A 23,529-nucleotide genomic window follows, 5' to 3' on the forward strand; every position below is an offset into this window, starting at 1 on the left:
CAGTTTAGAAGAGTTTGTCAACAGAAAAGAAATTTGAAGAGTAAAATATTCTCACCAGGACACAGTAAGGAATTTAGTCAGAGTTATCTGATTTGCTGATCAACAAGAATTGATTGCCGTAACCAAGCTCAGTTAATTGGTTATCTTCAGTTCACTGGCAAACTTTATCCAGGAACACCTCTCACCTCCGCATTCCCTTTTCTTGGTCAGGTATACCCCCCAGTGGGGGTAGTGCCGTCATTGCACCTCACGCAGTGCACTGTAGGCATTACTTAAAAGGTTCTCTGCATCGTCCCTTCCGCCTGCAACCCCTTTCATTCCCTGTACTGTACTTACGTTCATATTCTCTGTCTTCCATCTTGCTTTCCACCCTCTTTTAATAGTGCAACTGCGAGGTTTTCCCCCTATTACACGTTTCAAACCTTTTTACTGTCAATTCCCGTTTCAGCTCTGAATGACCCCTAGGTCCCAGCGCTTGGCCTTTGGCATAAATTCTATGTTGCATGTTCTCTTGGCCAGGTATGCAGAAGTTCATACTAGCAGTTCTCTTCATGTGCCACAGTCATAGTTTTCACCCCCGTATACAATGCATCGAGTATTGTGATGCAACTCGCCGCCCTCCCTCAAAACGCAGTTCTTGAAATCATGCTATCTTACTAGATAAATTTCTCAGTACACAGAGCATTAGTATTCGAAATTAATCACTATCGTATTTACCCGAGTTGTTGAAAGAACTCTTGAGTTTACACCAATGCCATCTCAACAATATAACTTTAGGGTGTGTCCACACTGCAACGAAACATAGCATATGCGCACGTCTGCAACTTGTCGCACACATAACCACAAACAGGGTGAATGCAAGTCAGTGGCTGATCGGTAGTCCTAACTAGCGCTTCATACGATTATCCAGCAAATGCAGAGATTCATTTTCCGCTTATGGTCATTGATTTGGTTTCAACCTGTTTGTGATATGCATGCGGCAAGTTTCTGACGTGTTTATGGCTTGTATTTCTGTAGCGTCGACGCATTTTAAACAAACTACAGACTTGTCATACTTTCACATGATATATTAAAAAGGGAAAAGAAAATGCAAATAATTACATCATATGCATGAGTTCGTAACATAAAGCATTCACCGGGAATATGCAAAACCATAGTTACAATAACCGTAATTACAATGTTCAAGGGTGACTCAAAATGTGATAGTTTAAGCACGAGATAGCAACCCAACGGCAAGAGCATAAAGAAAGCGCAGTCGTAAATTATTCCTTGAATTACAGTCTAGTGGTGACTGACAACTATCCTCGTGGAATGTAAAATAATACATATAGGTCAGAAAAGCTTCCTTCATAGATCGTTGATAGTGGCAGTTATAATTCCCATTGATTTGTGACTTCAAAAAACAAGACCTTTAATTAGTAAAGCTAACTTTCAATCAGTAATGCAAAGAAAATATACATTTATCTCCGTTTGGTCATCGCCAAGAGTCTCGCCGCTAAAGTAAGCCCCAAGAGTAATCGACGCTCATTATCTCACGTTATCCTGGTCTCTGTTGATTGGGCGTGCTCCACAAAACGCTGAATAAGGTAACTGTCGTTTCTCCAGATAATAACATGGGTAGATCGGCCAGTATGCAAGCGACTAAGATAAAAGTGTTAGGCGATCTGGATCCTAAGAGGGATGCCACTGAAAATGATTCTGCCATTCCCTGTCGTATCACAAAGTTAGGACTTCCGGCGTGCTTAGAATAGTACTCTAACTTTCTTGTACAGAGGATGGTAGTATCACCAGTGTGCTGTGGTTAACGTCCCCTGCTTTTAAGAGGCAGTACAGGAAGTTATCATCGAGTAGGTTAAGATGCTATTAGCCCGGAGCGTCACAAGGCTATCCATTGGACACCCAAATTGGTGGTTCTTGTACAAGAAAGTAGTGGTTTTCCCGCCCGGGACATCCAAACTAGCAGGCGTAGATGATGTAGTTAAAAAAGTCGTTTCGCTAAACTGGAGAACTTGAAAATGACTTGTGTCGGGGAACTCGAGAAGTTCAAGCGAAAATGCAATGCATTACCACCCTGATACTATACTTCTTGCATTTCTATAAATTTGTATCTCTTGAGCTATTGATGATTTTTTTTTTTCATTTTTGATTGGTGGAATCTCTTTGTTCTGTATTTCCCGTTACCTCCTCTTACTTCTTCCTAACGAACACCATATTCTTTGGAAGCTTGAATTTCAAGTCAGTGACCCTTGTGGGCTTTTATCATATGAATAGGGAGCATCTAACCTATGAATAATAAGAAAGAAATTTTTGTATGGTTAATAATAATAATAATAATAATAATGTATTAGCGCAACTGTGAAAGGACTTGGGTAAGAAGCAAGGGAGCTTAGTCTTGCCTACTTGGGTCATATTGGATTATGACGCCTTGGCATCTGTTTCTGATTTTTTTTCTCACTTGTCAGCATCTGACCATTACAGGGCGCTTTTGCCCTTCACAGATCACAGGTTTTTTTTAATGCGTTTTTAAGGAACAAGTAAAATAGTCCTTAGTAGGAAAGATGTAATTCTATAAATATATATATATATATATACTATATATATATATATATATATATATATATGTGTGTGTGTGTGTGTGTGTGTGTGTGTGTGTGTGTGTGTATAATCATATATTAAGCCGCAAATACCTATGATGGCGATTTCATTTTCCTTGAGGATAACTGACAACCAAAGTGGATCTGAATTTGAATCTATACCTGTTGGTTTGATACAGAGGTAGGCAGTTGACTTATCCACTGTTCTATCAAGTCAACTATTTACTTCTGCATCGAACTAAAAGGCAAAGGTTCGGATCCTGGTTGGGGCAGATGCACTTACAAACAATTCCCTTTGTTCCTCTAGTTCTTCATTGTTTTTATCTTTCATCACATGAAAAAAGTCAGATCCATATTATAAACACAGTTCCGCTCGTCCTATCTGCTTCCGAAAAGGTGCATCATTGGTTTCTCTTGGCTGGAGTTATATATATATATATATGTGTGTGAATAATTATCACATCGAACCGTGATTCATTTATATATCATTCGAGCTACAAATGTCCTTTAATATCTAAATTCGCTCTACCTCGGATTTATAAATTTTCATATATGTACCGATAATAATATCAATTCCGAGGTAGAGCGAATTTAGATATTAAAGGACATTTGTAGCTCGAATGATATATATATATATATATATATATATATATATATATATATATATATTATATTTATTTATATTAAGTGTCACTGGACTTATTCATTTTCCTTGTGAAAGAGAGACGTAAGTGACGTCATTCTTCACTATTTGGGGCGTATCCAACAATTTCTGTAAGCCTTCATTTCTTGCTGTTCTTCTTATGTAACGTATTTGGCATGTCTTGGCGGATTATCCCTTCTCCACGTCTGTGTTTTTACCATTATGAATATTAAACATTCAGAGGTGTCACATGGATGGTTACGCTGTGTTCTTGTGCAAGGGAGGTTCAAAGGGAATTGGTAGTTTGCAAGATCTTAATGCACTGCGGGTCACGGTACCGTTTTTTATTTATTTATTTATTTAGTTATTTTTTTTATTATTCGGTTATCATCCTGTAAAAAAATGACAAAAGAGTTTTCAGACAATGGCACCGTTATTTTCAAAACCGAACAAATTTTGTGTGTTGGGAGGTCATCTATAATACGCGACTAAAGGGTGAACGAGGCGTTACATATGACGCCTCTTTTTTTCTCTCTCCTGGTCGAAGGCTCAGACGGCAGCAGCTGAGATCAGGCGGAAAACAAAAGTGCGCCGAGGTTTCTGTGTAATCTCGTTAAAAATGTCTAGGTGCTCAATCACGTTTAATCCGGTTCGAGAAGAGGGGAAAGAGATACCCGTTATCGATAAAAAACAAAAGAAGATCTGCCACGGAAAGCCATACCATGGTCTCTGTGGCTCTCTTTACCCAATAAGTGTAATTGAGACACGAAGGGGAGCGCTGCTGTAGGGCTTCCCAAGATAAGGTTGCCGGTGACACGCACTTTTTGGAGTCTCACCCACCCGGATTGACCTCACTGATTGACATTGAGGAGAACTACGTTGTTGCCCAGATTTGGGTGTGTGAACCACATGCGCATATGAGCAGTGAGGTCAGTCAGATACATACATACGTACGTACATACATGCTTACATGCATACATACACACATATGTATATATGTATGTATGTATGTATGTATGAACAAAGTTACAGCAATGAAGAAAAAACGAAACAATTAAATACTAAGTTGCTATTGATCATGTATTGGTAATAAGACGAAAGTACTTAGTATTTAATTGTTTCACTTTTCCTTCGTGACTATAACTTTGTTCGCATGATCATCACGTTTTCGTGCTTTAAAATCAAACTATATATATATATATATATATATATATATATATATATATATATATAAATATCAGAGAGGAAAGCAAACAGGAATATTCTTGATTGGTCTTTTAATTAAATGTTTATTCACAACGTTTCATAACCCTTGATTACATCATCAAGGGTTCTGTCAGCATGATACAAATGCAAATTTTTTTCTGTATATGTATAACAAATATCTGTTTTTTTCTGTATCTGTATAACAACTGGATTTATAATAATTAAGTATGCGTGTGACACTGATCAAAATAACGGATGTAAAGGTTTGTTCCCATAAGTGGAAGTGAATTTAAAATAAAGATTCTTCCTTTTTAAACTGCTTCCTTAAAATGTGTGAGAAAGGTCATGCAGTAATTGTCTGATATTGAAATTATTCTGCTAAGGGTAGATTAAGCAGAGGGAAGAAAAGGCCTTACTAAATCTGTAACATATACTCGAACCTTCGCGAAATGAAGAATAAAAGCTAGTCAACAGACTTCTAAAAGGAAAGAGACTTTGTCGAGGATGAAAAGGGTTTTGCTGGATTTCGGTTTCCATTTGTGTTTCTACAGCAGCCTCATTTTAGGTTATAATAAAATGATGCTACCACTATTTCTCTAATTAGACTAATACAACTTCTTACAAAAATTGTGCAAACCTGTTACTACTGTAACTGCAATGCTAATAATAATAATAATAATAATAATAATAATAATAATAATAATAATAATAATAATAATAATAATAATAATAATAATAATAATAATAATAAAATGTGCCTTGGTACAAGGACTGATAGTGGATGTGAACTAGCTGCATTAGAGATTTTTCTCTTTGAAATCCTGTCGGCATTCTTAAAGACCGCTACACAAGAGCGGTAACCTACTAACATCCTTTGAGAATCGAAACCCAGAATAACATCAGTCCTCTAATCCAAAATATATTGGCGAACGGGGCCTGACAGAAATCCTGAATTTGGGACAGACACGCAGACAGACAGGAACCGAAAGGAAATATACTTGCAACCGAATTTCTGCAGCATTGATACCATTTCTCATTTCACATATTTTAGATTGTGTGTAGTCTATTATATTTTAGACGCACATGTGTAGTACCCAAATATATGTGGAGGATACGCGAAGAAAGTCGATAGGAAATAGGGAGGTAATGAATAATTCTTTCTCAAACTGTCAATACATTTCGGCTGATTTTTCTGTCTATACCATTAATGCTACCATCATTAGTACTGTCACAGCAAAGATGTAACATTTCTCATTTACAGTACGCTAAACTGACCACTGGTATTGGAGTTCTGTCGTATAGGGTAGGTTTCTATGGTTATTCTCTTAAATATAGGCCGATTTTTTGTAATCCCATGAGGTATTATAGAATGATAAAATTAAGATGGCTCTCTCTCTCTCTCTCAAACTGGAACAAATCTAATGAAAACATCTTGAAAATAATTGAAGAAGTTCCAAATAAAATCCAAGTGGTCAAGAGACTCATAAAGAAAATATACATAAACCAACATATTCCGACAAAGAAAATGAATAAGGTGAATCTTGTGAATATCCTAATTGATGCATTAGGAAAAAGAATGCCAAAAGCATGCAAACTGTGTAAGGTTTGGTATAGCATAGTCAATCCACAAAACCTAATCAGAAAATGTGCTGCATGCAAACATTCCGACCCATCCACAGTGTGCTGAGGTAATGCAAGATTTGAGAAAAGATACAAGAATTTTTTGTTCAACATGTCATATCATGGATAGACAATGTTATTAAATCAAGATTGAATGTACAAATAGTTTGAGGATGAAGAAGAAGAGGAAGAAGAAGAAGAAAAAGAAGAGAGGAAAACGAAGAGAAGTAAACAAAATTGAAATGACAAGAAAAAAACAAAAATAAGGGAAAAACAAAAGAAACAAGATAAAAAGTTCTTAGGATGCAGAGATACTCATTGATACTACATATGAGGCAATAAAGCAGCATACCTACGAAGAAATAAATTACGATATGACAACAGAAAAGCAAATCCCGAAGAGGCTCTACCCAGATCTACACAATGACGGGAAAGAGGAAAAAATAGACAAGAAAGACAAAATCTGCAACCTTTTGAAAAGAGGGAATTGCAGATTTGGAGAAAGATGCTACTACAAACATCCTAAGGTATGTCAAAACTATGAAATATATGGTAAACTGTGCATACTTAGATGGCTATGGGGATGATTGCAGAGATCTGCATCCAAAAATATGTAAAAACCTAAAAGAAGGAAAAGGATGTAAGTTCGACAAAAAATGCAAATATATGCACCCTGTAGCCATGAATCATAATCATATAAATAACCAACCAAGTAATAAAATCCAAAATAAGAAAGAAACAAATAAAGAGAGAAATCAAGAATATCAGGTAAAAGAGAAAAGCAAACCACCAATGAGATATGCAGAGGTGTCAGCAAAAAATTTCAAAGCATCAGCTCCGAAATTCTACTCAAGAGATAATAACTGTATTTATTATGCAAGAGGATATTGCAGAAACGGAGAAAATTGCAGATTCAGACACAAAATGAATAATTATGATGAAGGAAGATCAAATATTATGGAAAAGTTGGATTTTTTAATGTCAGAATTTCTGGAAATGAAAAAAAGAACAACATACCAGAACAGGAAAGAGACATGGGAAAATCCTTATTACTACCAATATTAAATGAAGGAGAAAACACGCAAACCATCATAGTGATGAATGCGCAGGGTTTAGTTACGAGTAACTCAAAAAGAAAAATAGAGTACTTAGAAGAACTAACAAAACCTGAAAAGAAAATAGATATAATGAATATAAGTGAAACCTGGTATTCCCAAGAGACTGGGAATGATGATCAAATAAAAGGGTTCCAAACTTATAGATCAGATAGAAAAAATAGGAATCAAGGGGGAACCGCAATATATGGAAAGACAAAAAACAAGGAAAAATATATGAGAAATATAGTAAACTCAGAATGTGAACTAATAGCGGTAGAATTTGAATCTGAAAAATTGATGAACATAGTAATATATAGACCTCCTAATACTAAAGAGTTTGACTTAATAATTGAAAAATTGGATGATATATGTAGAAATCACAAGAACTGGACTATTCTCCTATCTGGTGACTTCAACTTTCCTTTCGTAGAATGGAAAGAACGAATAGGAGACTGTGGTTGTACTTATACATATAAAAAAGAGAGTAATAGTAGTGCAGAAGATAAGAGGCAATTTGAAAAGCTATTAGATATGCTACTAGAATACAACATTCAACAAATAAATCACCTGCCAACAAGAAAGGAAAATACTTTAGACCTAGTATTTGTGAACGAGATGAATTATGTTAAAGAAATAATAGTTTATAATGCGAGTATTTCAGATCATAATGTCATAGAATTAACAGTTCATTCCAAAGCAAGTGAAAATAGAGATAAGCAAGAAATGAAAAAGTGGGAAGGATATGGAAAATACAACTTCTACAGTAAAAATATAAAATGGTCAGAAATTAATGAAGAATTAAACAAAGATTGGGATAACATTTTCGTAAGTGATGACATAAGGGTAAATACGGAGATATTATATAAAATATTGGAGAAAATAGTGGATAAATATATACCGAAGAAGAAAAGTAAACATCATTCATGCATACCAAGAGACAGAAGGATCTTGTTCCAGAAAATCAGAAAGTGGAAAAAAGGTCTTGCAAAAGAAAAAAAATGCATGGAAAGGTTATAGAACTAAAAAGTAAGATAGAAAATGCAGAACAAAAGATTATACAATCAAAAGAAAATGAAAAACGGGACTTGGAAGAAAAAACCCTATTAAATATCAAGCAAAACCCCAAACTATTATACTCATATGCGAAGAAGATGAATAAAAGAAGAATAGAAATAGGCCCTCTGAGAATTGAAGGGAGATTAACGAATGAAAAAAAGGGAAAATTTGCAACATACTGGCAGAACGATATAAGTAGAGAATTCACCCCTAGAATAGATAATGAAGATAATGATATAGAAGTAAGGACGAAAATAGTGAATATTTAGCTGACATAGAAATTAATGAAGCTGATATTGTGCAGGCAATTAATGAAATTAAAAATGGAGCTGCTGCAGGGCCGGATGGAGTCCCTGCTATTTTGTTAAAGAAAGTAGTTCATTCTATCGCAAAGCCACTTGCAATATTATTAAGACAAAGTGTAGATACAGGCAAGATTTATGATGAGCACAAATTAGCATATATCACCCCTACTTTCAAAAGTGGATCAAGACTAGAGGCAAGTAATTATAGGCCTGTGAGTCTAACATCACATATTATGAAAGTGTATGAAAGGGTAATGAAGAAAAATATTATGAAACATTTAATAAAAAATAATTTGTTTAATATAGGACAACACGGTTTCGTACCCGGAAAAAGTACACAAACCCAACTGTTAGTCCACCGTGAGAACATATTCAAAAATATGAAAAGCGGAAATGAAACAGATGTGGTTTATCTAGACTTTGCAAAAGCTTTTGACAAAGTAGACCATAATATATTAGCAAAGAAAATTAGAAAACACAATATCGTAGATAAAGTAGGAAGATGGTTAAAAGAATTTTTACACAACAGAAAACAGATAGTTATTGCAAACGATGAGAAATCGGATGAAACCAAGGTAATATCCGGTGTGCCACAAGGTACGGTGCTAGCTGCAATATTGTTTGTTATTATGATTGAAGACATAGACAGTAATGTTAAGGATTCGGTAGTGAGTAGTTTCGCTGATGACACAAGAATAAGTAGAGAAATTACTTGATGAGATAGGAACGCTCTACAAAGAGACCTTAACAAAGTATATGATTGGGCAGAGGTAAATAGGATGGTATTTAACTCTGATAAATTTGAATCAATAAATTATGGAGACAGAGAAGGAAAGCTATATGCATATAGGGGACCTAATAATGAGACAATCACAAATAAGGAAGCAGTTAAAGACCTTGGTGTGATGATGAATAGGAAACATGTTATGCAATGATCAAATAGCCATTCTGTTGGCAAAATGTAAAGCAAAAATGGGAATGTTGTTACGGCACTTCAAACAAGAAAAGCTGAACACATGATTATGCTTTATAAAACATATGTTCGTAGTCCACTTGAATATTGCAATATGATATGGTACCCACACTATCAAAAGGATATTGCACAAATAGAGAGTGTACAAAGGTCCTTTACAGCTAGAATAGAAGAAGTTAAGGACCTAGACTACTGGGAAAGACTACAATCCTTAAAATTATATAGTCTAGAAAGGAGAAGAGAACGCTACATGATAATTCAGGCATGGAAACAGATAGAAGGAATAACAGAAAATATCATGGAACTAAAAATATCAGAAAGAGCAAGCAGAGGTAGATTAATAGTGCCCAAAACTATACCAGGAAAAATAAGGAAAGCACACAGAACATTAATCCACTACGCACCAGCATCGATAATGCAGCGTCTATTCAATGCGTTGCCAGCTCATCTGAGGAATATATCAGGAGTGAGCGTAGATGTGTTTAAGAATAAGCTCGACAAATATCTAAACTGCATCCCAGACCATCCAAGATTGGAAGATGCAAAATATACCGGAAGATGTACTAGCAACTCTCTGGTAGACATTAGAGGCGCCTCACACTGAGGGACCTGGGGCAACCCGAACGAACTGTAAGGTCTGTAAGGTAAGGTCTCTCTCTCTCTCTCTCTCTCTGTCTGGAATCAAAGTTTGTTTCATGAAATCATTTTTACGACTTTGTAGCGATATAATGAAATTGATAAAAAAAAAAAAAGTTTATATGCAGTCAAATAGTCTCAAGAACGGTTATGTCACATGGATAATCGTAATGTAACAAAGATCTTATTGTAATTTTAAAAACCCTAAGCAGAACATTTAGTGTCGTTATTTTGATCAATGTAATATGCGTTGCTTAATATTATAAATCCAGTTTTCGTGCAGAATCTCATTTAAATCATTTGGCTTCATATTTTGACATTTGTAAAGATAAAAATAAAAATTAAGTTTTGTAATTATACAACGTTCATAATTTTTGTGGTGCCTACTTGACTCCTTGAAGTTAATGTAAAGATAGGGTAACTAGCAAATATTAGGAAAAATCACGCATCCTCTGAATTCCTTTATTCTTGTGTAAATATATATACATATATATATATATATATATATATATATATATATATATATACACACAAATAGGAATACTTTTCATTGGTCTCTTCATTTCATTTTTGTTTCCAACGTTGTATAACCCTTCGTGACACATCATCATGGGTTCTGTCAGTATGACACTTATACGCACATGACAATAAAACTCTAAAGTAATTTTTGGGCGTGTTGCATGTGGAATCAAATTACGGATTGTCGTTCAGCAGTCAGAGACAAGAGTAGATATGAATTCTTTGGGAGGGCAAAACACTTTGCGACGATCGGGCCTCTTCGTGTTGATAGTCTCTATCCACGTCAGTGAATTGTTTTCAGATCATCCTCAATTTGAAGTGACTCAAGATACCTAGTTCATTTACATTATTGTAAAACGGTTCTCTCTCTCTCTCTATCTCTTCATCTCTCTCTCTCTCTTCCTCTTCTCTCTCCTCTCTCTCTCGTCTCTCTCTCTCCTCTCTCTCTCATCCTCTCTCTCCTCTCTTCATCTGATATATATATAACTATATATATCTTATATATATATATAGATATCTATATATATATATATATATTAGGTGTATATGGTAGCATAATCGTCTGAGACATTTTTACCATGAAATGTAGTTCCTGGTTAGCATGTCACAGTGGATCTGTATGTTATTTTTCTCAACATCAGTGTTCTTTGATGTCAGTATTTAAACTAAAGTTTTAGCTTTTTGTAAACGAAAACTATTGATGGCTTTGTCTGTCCGTCCGCACTTTTTCTGTCCAGCTGCTGGCCTTAAAAACTACTTAGACTAGAGGGCTGCAAATTGGTATGTTGATCACCCACCCTCCTAATCATCATACATACAAAATTGCTGTCCTCTAGCCTCAGTAGTGTTTATTTCATTTCATATAGGACAGGCCAGCACCCGGCCGTGGCTGAAAGTTTCATGTACGCTATACAGAAAACTCGATTACGCAGAAGAATCTTGGGCGCAGATTATGCTTTTTTTTTTTTTTTTTTACTGCTTCGTTGGCCTTTGGTGTTCTGACTGCTGCTGACATAAGAAGACACTGTATTTTCTTCTCTCAAATTGTTGGAAAGCGTTGGTTTTTCTGTTATTACCTATAGTTCTGCCTCTATAATTATAGGTTAATCCTTCCGTTTTCTCATTATCTTTATCAGGTGTTTCTCTGCAATGAATCCCTGTCAATTGTATTCATTTTCATTTTTATTCAAATTATGTACCATTTAGTAAAGCATTCCTGAGCCAACAACTAAAAGTAGTCATATTCTACAGAATAGAATTGGCAAAAAGAGAAAGGTGTTAAATGCAGTTTTAAATTCTAATGATTTGTCGTTGGATTATTCCTCTCTCTCTCTCTCTCACCGTGCCTCGGCGCCTCCGATCTGCCTGAGCGATTACTTCATATTTCCGCCGGATTATTCGGCAGGTAGCTTCTCTTCTTGTTTCTTCAAGCCCTGTGCAGTCTGCCGCGGGTCCTTAATCCCTTGTACTATGTTAATGAAACCAACCGACCTTCCTCTGCCTTTCGTTCATTCGCATGGCGTTTCGGTCACCGCCGCCCTCCCCGCACTGACGCCGGACGATCCTTTGTGAACGACGGGGTGGATCGTCGGCCGTTTCGTCGCAGTAAACAAAATGTAAGCGAGATCCAGAGGGGTCGCTTTTTGGGGAGACAGTTGTCAAAGAAGCTTCAAATTTGGTCTTCTAATTGTTGCGAATGTGTTTACTCTCGGGCCGTTCATGATGTGTCATCTCGCCGTTACTTCCGTATGCGCGACGCCAGGTCGTTAGGGGCGCCATTTGTGTCGTTACTTTTGCCGTTGTATATTTAGAGAATGTCATAAGTTTCTTGCTTTTTTATATATTTAGTGTACGTTTCTTCTCTATTTCTTCTTCTTTCATACATGGGTGTTCATTTTGTGAAATTGCCCTTTGCAAGTTTATTAATACTTTGCATGCTTCATATAAATAAAAAATAATAATAATTCTAATAATTTTGTTGTCTTTAACCTTCATACTTCATCCTCAGCTCACTGAGAAAGAAATTAGAGAAAAGGGGAAATTATTCTCTTATTTTTTCTAACGCCGTCTGAAGTTCTCTTTATTCGTTTAGACCAGATTTCTTCGGCTCTCCATGTAATTATTTATTTATGATTTGCGTTGTGTTCATTCATTTGTCTGCTCCTAAAGAAACGAGAATGCCCTGAATGGTAGACCTGGTCCGAAGCGACTTGAGAATAATCGCCCCTACAACTTTGGTTAATAAAGGTCAACACACTTACTTCCATCCTCTCCGCATATACAGGCCCCCCACCCCGTGCTACCAAAGCCCCACCCCCCACCCTCTTCCTCCATCTGTCTCGGCTTGTGTGTCTCACACTCAAAGACTTCCTTCTTAAGAGTGAATCTTAAGGTACCGGAATGATGATTATTGCCCCCCCCCCCCCCTCTCTCTCTCTCTCTCTCTCTCTCTCTCTCTCTCTCTCTCTCTCTCTCTCTCTGAGTTTAATGGAAGTATGTTTCCCTTTTTCTCAGATTTTTAATGGCTATGCAATCTATTCATCTTCCTCTTCTTCTTCTTCTTCTTCTTCTTATTATTATTATTAATTATTATTATTATTAGCAGCAGTTGTTTCTGTTTTGGTCGGATTCGATGGAAGGGGACTAAAGTTAGCTAAGTCTGAGGGACGGATGATAAATGTTAAAAACATGTTTACAACAAAATGTCGAGTGTAATTAAAAAAAAAAAAAACTTAAGTTTTGTTTGACATTTTTACATATTTCTTCAGAGAGTGTGTGTGTGTGTTTATTTTTTATTTTATTGCGTGGATATTTGTTCACTTTTCGTAATTCGACATTACTGAATTTTTTATTTTTAATCACGTCAAATTTGACATGTTTGATGATTGGAGGGTGGATGATCAAAATGCCAATTTGCAGCCCTCTAACCTCAGTAGTGTTTATTTTATTTAAGGGTACAGGTAGCCATGGATCGTGCATCTGGCATTGCCTTCCGGAGCCATGGTACGCACTCGCACTCTACTGCTTCTGGTGAACAACTGGAGAGCTGGCGGTCATAGTTGAAGGTTTTATACAACATTATACGTTGTAAAGAAAACTCGATTGCGCCGAAGTTCATTTTTTACTTATTTTTTCTTTTGCTCATCGTTACCTTTGTGAAAGCACATATAATGTTGGAAATTCACAGGTTGCGCCCAATACCTAGGGTTATCGCTTTCATTTTGATATTTTTAGAATTCTGCGTTCTAGTCATTCGGCTTAAATCTTTCACTGTTCTAAAATTTGCGCCGTATTCTTCAATACCAACTTGTTAAAAGCAATTGCGTTATTTTGGTAATGAAATAATAACTCTCATATTGAGACTAAACTTCTTTATCTTATCATCCATGACACTGTATCTCTTTAATTCGTGTTACAAATTCTCTAAATACATGATTAAAAGCTTCTTAATAGTTGAGTGCAATCTACGGTTCCAGTCATAACTCTACAGCAATGTTGCAAATTCGTTAGCCAAACATTTTCCCAGTTTCTGACTGAAATATACAAAGGACGAATATGACGTAAAGTCAGGAGACTTTCGGAAAGGTGGAAATGCCCTGAAATGCTTCACTATTTTATTTCACCTCATTCAGGGACGCAAGGCAACAACCATATGGCTGAGATCTCACCACAACAATACAGGATGAATTTGCTCAGTGCCAGCTGCCTCCGTATGTTTTGGTCAATTTCTGGAAACGGAGAAATGGTACAATTAGTTTGCCTGTCCCTTAAGAGCGCCCAATCTGCGTAAATAATCCTTGCTTAAGTTTCAGAAAGCTCAAGGGCTATACATGTGTAAGTAGACTGGAACATTGTCGCGTTATACTTTTCGGTGGAAGAGTAAAAACTGGAAAAAACAAAGGTCCCTCGTCATGATGAACCTTCCTTTTCTAGAATAATTATATGAAACCGCGTTTAGGAGCCTGAAGCTTTTCAGTGCATCCTGAACGTTTGTACCCCGCGGGATTGACTCTTGATTATTGTACCGTTACTCTCACTGAGGAACAGGGCTACAAAACCTTGCTTTAAATCAGAATGCGTGAAAAGATATATGCAAAGAGGGTCGTTGAATTTTGCCAAGTATGGAAAATTCGCGTGGTTAAATATCACAATGAGGGTGTGATTGTTCGGGTGACCACTTTGTCTTTTTCGGCAATTGATAAAATATGAAATTTGTACTGGTTTTTAAAGTAATCTGTCATTTTACCTTATGGCTTCAAGAATATCACATCAGTTCATTTTGAAGTGACAAAAGTTGACAGGTATAGACAAAAAAGAGATCATATAAAGCTTTCTGAGTACAGGCTAGCGCTACGTGAACATTCATTTGCGTTTCTGAGCAAAATGGTTATAATGTAGTGAATGTTACAAAAAGGATTTTGCTTGCTATGAGATGCTTGAAGCAAAAACTCTTACTTTATACTGTTGTTACAGTTGTTATTATTATTAGGAGAGTATATAAAATTTCCTTGAAATAATGTCATTCCCATACTTAGCACCTAGATCTTGACTTCTGACCAAGTAGAAGGGTATGTAACACTACTGTCGTCGGTCCTTTTGTAGAGGGATTACCTGAGAGAATATCTAATTAACGTCTTTGAAGACTTCCCAGTGTGAGAAAGGTTGCTAGCCCTGCTCCCTGATTCTTGCCCTCACAGACCGCATCTTCCAGAAGTGGGCGGTGCACGGGGATTTTACGTTATGTATATAAGTATATATGTATGTATGTATGTGTGTGTTTATACTTGTTAGAGATTTTTATATACCATGCAAAATGATCGGCTGTCAAGTCAGAGGATGAAGCTACTGTGTAAAAGCATTTCATCAGCTGCAGTGCTAAAGTTTACGTAAAATCTGACCTACTTCTTTTGAGTCTATATTCAGGTTTGCTATAATGAAGGTCACCCTTTCCTCAAGTCAGTTTTCATTAAGAGAAAATTATTGAGGTGGGTTTTGTCTGTCCATCCGCACTTTTCCTGTCCGCCCTCAGATATTAAAAATCACATAGGCTAGAGGACTGTAAATTGGTATGTTGATCGTCCACCGTCTAATCATCAAACATATCAAATTACAGCTGTTTAGCATCATTAGTTTTGATTTTATTTAAGGAATAAAGTTACCCATGATCAAGCGTCTTTCGCCACCAAGGTGTCAACAATACAGGTCACCCCCGGGGTTTTAGCTTAAAGTTTCATGGGCCGTGGCTGGGTGTTTTCATACAGCATTATACTCTGTACAGAGAACTTGAACTCGTCGCAGAATTTTTTACTTGTTTTCTGTGTCGGTGGGTCAGTTATGTATGCCAAAGATCTGGGCTTTCTGTGAATGTTCTGTTCACGACTTTAGTTATTGTTTCTTTCCGATGCCTGTCATTGATGTCGTCTTGCTAAAGAAGGGATGTTCTTGAGGTCTGTTCTTTCTTTCAAGTTATGACTGCTGTAAGTAAATGCAAGTTTCCATTACTCTTCATTGTTTTTATATAAATTTTCTGCAGTACATTTCAGGTGCTTTGTCGTTTTTATGGGTCAAGTTTGATTATAGTATATTATTAGTATATTTTTAGAAAAGGGTTTTTCTCTTACTCGTTCTTTTCCTCTGCTGGTGTCTTTGTGTCTTAATTTATCACTTACGCAGTCAGTAGAACAACAATAAAAGCAATAGTAATGGTGATGATGATGATTATATTGGATGTGCACATACGCATACTGTCATATACTACTCACTCACAAATTTATGTGCATTTGTGTGCATACATTTGCCATTTACGTTTATACGCTTTCATGGATGTAAGAGTGCATGGAAGCCTCTTGCTACACTCTACAACCTCTTCTTAATTCGCCTCTTCCCATTCCTTTCAGCTCTTCCTCCTGCCCTTTTCTCTCGACAGCCGACTCCACCACCGCCACCACCACCGCCATCAAGCTTTGGATCACGTAAAGAAGCCGTCAGGCTGTCACTTCTTCCGACACACTCCCAAGGGGAACAATTTTCCCCGAAAAACGTGATGTATACCCCGAGACGCCCGCCGACGTCGCTACTGCCGTCGTCAGCGCCTCTTCATTCTCTCCCCTCACACCCCCTCATACCCTCTCACACCATCCCTTCACGGCCCCTCCTCCCATCCTACAAGGAGAGAGAAAGAGAAAGATAGATTAAATTGCTGACTGTATAAAAAAAAATACTGAAGGGTATGCGTGACATTAAGTTCAAAGGATCTTACTTAGGATTATGACTTTGAAGCACATTTTAAGCTATTGTGACAACTCAAAAAAAAATATATATATCAACAACAACAGCAAGGCCCAATTTTTATTTCTGTTCAAATACTTAAAGAGCTTTGACCGTTATCATGTTTATTTTAGTTTATTCGGGATGGATTAAATCTCACGGAGAAGGATATTTGAATCTTTTCTTCTTTAAGGAAGTTGGCTACCAGCACCTGCTGCACTGATTGTTGCTACATCATTTTGCTAGGAATGAGTTTTGGGAACATCAGATCCCCGAGAATTGCGAAAGATCGGCCTGAAATAGAATTTAAATTTCACCGTAAATTGATCCCTACCGGCCAGCTACCTAACCATTTGAAATTTGTGAACGCTCGCTGGTTGTCTTGTTCCCTGTTTTTATTCTGTTTTTCGAACATATATAGGGTGGGCCAAAAGTAGCCTCACAGTTAAAACAGAATAAAAAATAATTTATTAAACGCATAAAATTTTTCAGACATGAATAAGTGGTATATTTAAGAATGAGTGACATGAAAAGGATAAAAATAAGTAGCATGTATTAATGGCACAGTATTAATTTTCTATTGAAGAGTACTTTGAATGAGAAACAGTTCATGAAGTAACTGTGAGGCTACTTTTGGCCCACCCTGTATAATGAAATCTGGAGAGCCGCATTTAGTTGGGGGTGGGAGGTGGGGGATCGTCCCTGCTCTAGACACGTTTTGGAACCAAAGCCGCCAGGGTCCACGAAGACATTTATTTGAAGAGAAACTCTACTCTGGATTGTATTGAATGAATTGACTTGTCGTTAAGGTCTGTTGTGTAGATTTACTCATGGCACTTATGGCTACAATACTTTGCAACTATAGTGGTTTTACTAGGCAATTTATATAATATATATTCATGCATATATGTATATATATAATATATATTATATATTTTTTATATATACATATACATGTGGATATAGCTACACACACACACACACACACACACACACACACACACACATATATATATAGATATATATATCTATATATATTTATATCTATTTATATATTTGAGTGCCCTGGGTCCTTTTTATCCCAGCTTGCGACCACCAAGGTTGCATAACTACCAAGCGAGAATGCTTCAGTAGCACCACTAGGTTTGTGTATATGGATGTGTATGTATTGTGAATGAATACATATTCATACTTATGTATTTTTACGTATAATTATGTGAATGCAGCCTATATCCTCAGTATCCGACGTCGGTATATGTAAATGTCTGCATGTCTTCAAAATACATGGGCACTAGCGGAATGAAATAAACTTCCGATATATTTCAAGACGAAATTTGTGACTCTGTGTACCTTAAAAGTAGCTATGATGATTGCTACAGCAGCAACAGCAGAGGCAACAGCAGCAGCAGCAGTGTTGTAGTAGTTAATGCGGATTCTTTCATTTCTGGGATGGTTTGGCTGCGAACGTCTAGTGAAGTGACAGTCTGACGCTCTCTCATCTACGTGACCCGCTTCTTTTGCTGGATGAGGACGGAGGAAGGCCCGGGGAGGGGCACAGGGAAGGCGGGGGTGGGGGGGAAGAAGGTGGGTAAGAAGCTACGGACGCTGCAGAGGAGAAAAGAGACGCCTTAACGTCGAAAAAAAAAAGCTAAAATATAAAAAGTAAAATAAAGAGTTAGGAACAATTAGAAGTTGAGAGTTATATGTAACATAAAGTGAGAGTGGTATGAGAGTTGTTAAAAAAAACAGGGGACAATTGAGAAGTATAGCAAAATGTAAAGGATAAGAACAAGGCAACTTGTAGCCGAAGAGTAGATCTAATAAGAGAAATTCAGGTGTTTATATTGGCACATTAACCGTTCGATAAGAACACAAGGAGACGCACATTAACCGTTCGATAAGAACACAAGGAGACACGAAATATTGCAGTCCGAAGGCTAAAAAGCCATATTAAAAACGCTGGTGGCGAAATAATTGTAAGTTAACAGGATAAAGAAGTAAAACAGAAGATGAAGTTAATGTAAGCGGGAAGAAAAGGAACTACATGAAAATATGGATCTGATTTTCTGGCTAATAATTTCTGATTATAGTTTATGCAATCATCACAGAAGTCTCTAAAATACCGTAATCTGTAGGACTTTGAGTCTGATAGCTGATATTGAAATAAATTTTGATGCAATAGTCTTAAGCAGTGGTTCTCACCCAGGTGGGAATTGTGGCCACGGAACGGCAGGCTCAAACTAGCTCTAAGACCACACAAAACGCAGTGTGCAGCGGTCCGCGATACTGAGAGGTTATGCTGGTCTTTTGTGTTTGTGTTAGTATTTTGTTGCATATTATTTGGAATGCACCTCTTGAGGCAGACAATTTTGGAAAGGGGCCGCAGGGTGGAGTGGAATGACAATCTGACATTAGGTGAAAGGGTGCATGGGCCAAAAAAGGTTGAGAACCACTGAAACAAGTGAGATGTTGATTTGAATTTCAAAACTTTTCGATACTTTAGGAATTTTGAAAATGATGAGACCGTTTTTATGTGAGAAAATATCCATAACGTTGTTCGTAATACATACAAACTACCGAAGAGTATATCATGTGAGACCACAAGATGTTATTAACAATGCAATTTAATAAGCTTTTTAATATTATTACTATTATTATTAGTACTTATTTATTTCTTTGGTGTGTTATAATTCCCATAAAATGTATAAAACAATATACCTTTGGAAAGACATTGTATTTAATTTTTCCATGTTGCCAAAGGTATATATCTATTTAGTTAATGCTATTATATTTCTTTACAACAACTTATTGAAATTCCTTATTTTGGATAAATTTTTAGTTTATAAGACTCACTGCAACAAATGAACACAGTTTAGTTAAAAAAAAAAAAAAACACCAAAATCAATATCTTGGCAAGAATACGGAATGATCAGTATATATACTCTTAGAGAAGGAAATTATCTGTAATCTAATATATTTTACATATTTTTCCCTAAAAGTCTGTTACGCAACAGCAGGCATAGTTAGCAGTAAGCTATATTAGCAATGCATTTTATTGTAGTTTTAAATAGTTTGGATGGAATTTAAGAAAGAAATACTTTATTTTTAGTTAATATTTTATGGCACAAGATAGACATTTTTTTTTTTCTGCTGACTTCAACGTGTCTTTTTTTTCCATGAATTATATTTATATTGCTTTTTTTAAGGATTTTGCAATGAATTACATTTTCCAGCATTAAATTCATTCAAAGTGAAATCTCCCTAAGCTAGTGGGTCTAAAATAATAAAAATATTTGTAAGTACCTTTTAAAAAAATATAAAACTCCTTTTGCCAGAGAAAACTACAGTGCTCCTGTGAAGGATATCACTGATGGCTATCTTTTTCTATCCGCGGGAGAGTAGAGTCCACTCTCTTCTTCCGCCCCATCGGGGGAGAGGGGGACTGTCCGCCCCACCCAACCCACCTGCCGAGGGAGGTCGCAGGAGGTTATCGGCAGGTTTTTCTGCCTGGTTACCTCCTTGAATGACGTCATGATGGTCCTCCGCTGATAACCTACTCTTCCTCGTCCTCCTCCTCCTCCTCCTCCCCTCCTAGACAATGCCACGCCATTTAAATCCCCGTCTTCATTTTCCCTAACATGCTCCCATTCCCTTGGTGAATTCCCTCCCAAGGTCATCCGTAGGCAGGTGATTGTATGTACAGCTAACGATACCTACAACGATAATTATAACGTTGGTAAGGAAGTTTCTTTTTATTTTCTTGAAGATGGAAAAATACTAAATATAGCGCCTGCGAAATGGGAAAAAATTAAAATTGAAATTTCTAATGGCCGTTGTTTCAGGGAGAGTCTCTCTCTCTCTCTCTCTCTCTCTCTCTCTCTCTCTCTCTATCTCTCTCTCTTCCTTCCTCTCTCTCTCTCTCTTCACACAAACACAGATATATAATATATATTAATATATATAATTATATATTATATTGATATATATATAATTTATATAATATATATATTATATGTCTTATATTTTATTTATTTATCTATTTATTCATCCCAAGATACTTATCTTTACATTCAGTTAGTTTGCTCGTCTGTCCATGTTTATTGTCGTAATGCAGTGTACAGAAAAATTGCCGGGATGAAAGACACTGGTGAAGACACTTATTTTACTTATAAGAGGAGCAATAATTGACTGAGCCGAAACCACCCCTTAATAAGGGAAACAGGCCAAACCGGGGCCTCAGGTTGGTATTAACAGTCAAGTCATACTACATTACTAATCTGGGTAAAACCAAACTTGTGACATATCCAAAAGTTGACGTAAGACTCAAGAGATGCAAATTCCACGCTACTCTCGGTACAATTACGAGTTTAACCTGTAGAAAGAAGTACACGACATTTCTCAAGGGAGAATGTGAATCAGTGAGTTGAAGGTTAGCAGCCCTACTTAATGATTTTATTGTTTCTGAGCGAGTCCATTTCATCTGTTTAATGTCACGGAAGAATTTGAACGCATCTGAGGACATAAAAATCGTAGTGTCCGAATTATTATTATTATTATTATTATTATTATTATTATTATTATTATTATTATTATTATTATTATTATTAGTGAAGAAATCTACAGTTGTGTACATGTATATATATATATATATATATATATTATATATATATATATATATATATATATATATATATTGATTTATATTTCAAAAATGTTTATTTGCATCTACACCACAGTGGATTTCATCACTAATATAATAATAATAATAATAATGATAATAATAATAAGGAAACATATGACAATACACAAAGCACTACACCCAAGAGCAAATACGGACAGACTATACACAACACGAAAGGAAGGAGGGAGGGGACTACTAAGCCTAGAGGAGTGCGTCAACATCGAGAACAGAGCACTGAAAACCAGTGAAGACGAGTGGCTCAAGAGTGCATGGGAAGAAGGAGTAATAAAAGTAAACGAAGACCCAGAAATGTACAGAGACAGGAGAATGACAAACAGATCAGAGGAATGGCACAACAAACCAATGCACGGACAATACATGAGGCAGACTAAAGAACTAGCCAGCGATGACACATGGCAATGGCTACTAAGGGGAGAGCTCAAGAAGGAAACTGAAGGAATGATAACAGCGGCACAAGATCAGGCCCTAAGAACCAGATGTGTTCAAAGAACGATAGATGGAAATAACATCTCTCCCATATGTAGGAAGTGCAATACGAAAAACGAGACCATAAACCACATAGCAAGCGAATGTCCGGCACTTGCACAGAGCCAGTACAAAAAGAGGCATGACTCAGTGGCAAAAGCCTGTAGCCTGTGCAAGAAACATCAGCTACCTTGCAGTAATAAGTGGTACGAACACCAACCTGAAGGAGTGATAGAAAACGATCAGGCAAAGATCCTCTGGGACTATGGTATCAGAACAGATAGGGTGATACGTGCAAATAGACCAGACGTGACGTTGATTGACAAAATCAAGAAGAAAGTATCACTCATTGATGTCACAATACCATGGGACACCAGAGTTGAAGAGAAAGAAAGAGAAAAAATGGATAAGTATCAAGACCTGAAAATAGAAATAAGAAGGATATGGGATATGCCAGTGGAAATTGTACCCATAAACATAGGATCAGTAGGCACGATCCCAAGATCTCTGAAAAGGAATCTGGAAAAACTCGAGGCCGAAGTAGCTCCAGGACTGATGCAGAAGAGTGTGATCCTAGAAACGGCGCACATAGTAAGAAAAGTAAGTGATGGACTCTTAAGGAGACAGGATGCAACCCGGAACCCCACACTATAAATACCACCCAGTAGAACTGAAAGACTGTGATAAACCAAAAATAAATAAATAAATAAAAATAATAATAATAATATACAAAATATATATATATTTTTATATATTTCTAAAATATATATCTACACCTACAACACTGGATTTCATTATATTATTATTATTATTATTATTATATTATTATTATTATTATTATTATTATTATTATTATTATTATTATTATTATCTGACAGAACTGAAAAGTGTGTAGAAGAAGCCTAATAGGCCGAGGATCATTTGCAGTAAAGTAGCACGAGACAAACATTTTTAATAAATAATGGAGAGAGATGAGAAGCTCTAAGATTTGGTTAATAATGTTGACAGTTCGTTTTCAGAAGTACTGACAACAAAATGTTCCAGTAGAGCAAACTGTTCCAGTTTTTGGTCAAACTTTGATTTATAGTTCCAAGAAATGGGGGAAATTTTGAAACAAAAGTCAGTGACATACCTCATCAACCATTTCATTACGTGGGAAGTTCATACGTCTCCACAGGAATTGTATTTTGCAGTATTTTGTATTTTGATTAGAAATTAAACTTTATTACGGCGGAAGAGCCTTATCGGGTAGAAATACTTTTTTTAAAGAATGTTCTTGCGGGGCGGTATTTATTAAGACAATAATCTCGAAGGGAAGTTGATTTACTCTGGTGAATAATGTAAAACAAAAATTGAGTAAAATTTTGCATTGCATCGAAAACTTAAATTTCTTTTATTCATAAACAGCCTATTTCATAGAATGAGCTACCGCTACTCTTTCGTGAG

The 23,529-nt window shown here is 36.3% G+C and overlaps 1 long non-coding RNA gene across 2 annotated transcripts in view; it reads left to right on the forward strand.

Moving 5' to 3' along the window:
- Positions 1 to 23,529, forward strand: part of LOC135200299 (uncharacterized) — a 444,923-nt gene that overhangs the window by 282,583 nt on the left and 138,811 nt on the right. Inside the window, exon 3 of one of the 2 annotated variants that reach the window (XR_010311253.1) lies at positions 16,547 to 17,432. The exons of the other annotated variant lie outside the window; for it this stretch is intronic. This is a non-coding gene — a long non-coding RNA (uncharacterized LOC135200299). Of the gene's footprint in view, positions 1 to 16,546; positions 17,433 to 23,529 lie in introns of those variants that run through there. 2 annotated transcript variants of the gene reach the window in all.

The sequence above is a fragment of the Macrobrachium nipponense genome, chromosome 26 (assembly GCF_015104395.2).
Source record: "Macrobrachium nipponense isolate FS-2020 chromosome 26, ASM1510439v2, whole genome shotgun sequence".
Taxonomy (NCBI): domain Eukaryota; kingdom Metazoa; phylum Arthropoda; class Malacostraca; order Decapoda; family Palaemonidae; genus Macrobrachium; species Macrobrachium nipponense.